Genomic DNA, 1511 nt, shown 5'->3' with positions numbered 1-1511 from the left:
TGTCATAGACCCATATTTTATCACAATAGAACACAGTAAAAAATAGCAACTGTTTCAACTGAAAAAAGATAATTACCATTTTAGAAAAAATCTTAGCTCAATTTGGATTTGATGGCAGGGCCATGTTCACCACTGTGTAGCATCTGTTCTTTTGACAGCAGACCCTAAATTTTGGAAAACTGAGGAGAGCAGCTGGACTTCTGGCAGACGAATATTGTCCCATTCTTGTCTGATGGAGGATTCCAGCTCGGGTCTGCTTTGTTCTGTTTTGTTTGATCATGTGCCACTTGATTGTTGATGAAAGGTCAGCACCCAAACTCGTCTACTACAAAGCCATACCGTTCCAATGGCTGCAGTTTTGCATTGTCTTTCTGAGCCACACAGTCCTTCCCTGAAAAAGGGGGTCTGGATGGGACCATATGGTGCTCTAGAACTGAGCACTGATAACAAGTTAGATATTGTATCTGACCTCAGAACAGTTGTCTGCTTGGCCTGAGTCCATTTTAAATGAGCTTTGGCCCAGAGAAGACAGCAGTGTTTCTGGATCATGTTCACATATGGCTTCTCTGCCTGACAGAGATTTAACCTGCATTTGTGGATGGCACAGTGAACTGTGTCCACAGGCAGTGACTTCTGGAAGTGTTCCTCAGCTCGTGCTAGTTTTAATGCAGTGCCGCCTGATGGCCCAAAGATCAGACATCTGGTATCGTTTTTGGCCTTGTCCCTTACACACAGAGATTTCTCAAGGTGTTCTGATTCTTGTGATTATATTATGTACTATAAATCATGAGATACTAAAAATCCTCACAGGTTGACGATCATCTGAAATCTTTTTCTCAAGATGATGCAAATGCAGGTGAACCTCTGCCTCTCTAAGACTCTTTGTACCAAACAGTGTTTCTGACCTGTTGGCAAATAACCAAATTAGCTGTAAAATATTCCTCCAAGCTTTTTACTCTCACTTTGACGTTTGTTGCCCAACCTTTTTAACCTTTTTGCTGCAATCAATTTAAACTAAGCTAATAGAGTTTTTTTTAGATATATATATAAAAGGTTGTTTTTCCTCAGTTCAAACATTTAATTTGTTTTCTGTGTTCTGTGGTTAATAAAAATACTGGTTTATGAGATTTGCTAAACATTGCTTTCTGTTATTGTTTACATTACAGACAGTATCCCAACTTTTTGGGTTTGTGTGTGTATATATGCACATTTTTAAAATGCAGGATACATGAGTTTCTGATAATGAGGCCCCTGTATGTGTAAGTTACTGACAACTGTTGCTAACAACCAAAGCTCTTTAGCATCAGCCATGAGCACATTTAGTGGTGATGTATTTTAAGACACGCTTTACGTATGAGAAATAGGTAAGCTGGACCATAATTACAGTTTTGAGTCTCGGATACAAAGTGTGGGCCGCTCCATCAACATGACAAGGAACAGGAAGATCCCTGACTCTCCAGCAGCTTCGTGGGACATTGATAGATGGTGGGCATAGTGACTGTAGAAGCAGC

Source organism: Astatotilapia calliptera, chromosome 6 (assembly GCF_900246225.1).
Source record: "Astatotilapia calliptera chromosome 6, fAstCal1.2, whole genome shotgun sequence".
Taxonomy (NCBI): Eukaryota; Metazoa; Chordata; class Actinopteri; order Cichliformes; family Cichlidae; genus Astatotilapia; species Astatotilapia calliptera.
The sequence above is the reverse complement of the archived record's forward strand: the minus strand, read 5'-3'. Positions refer to the sequence as shown.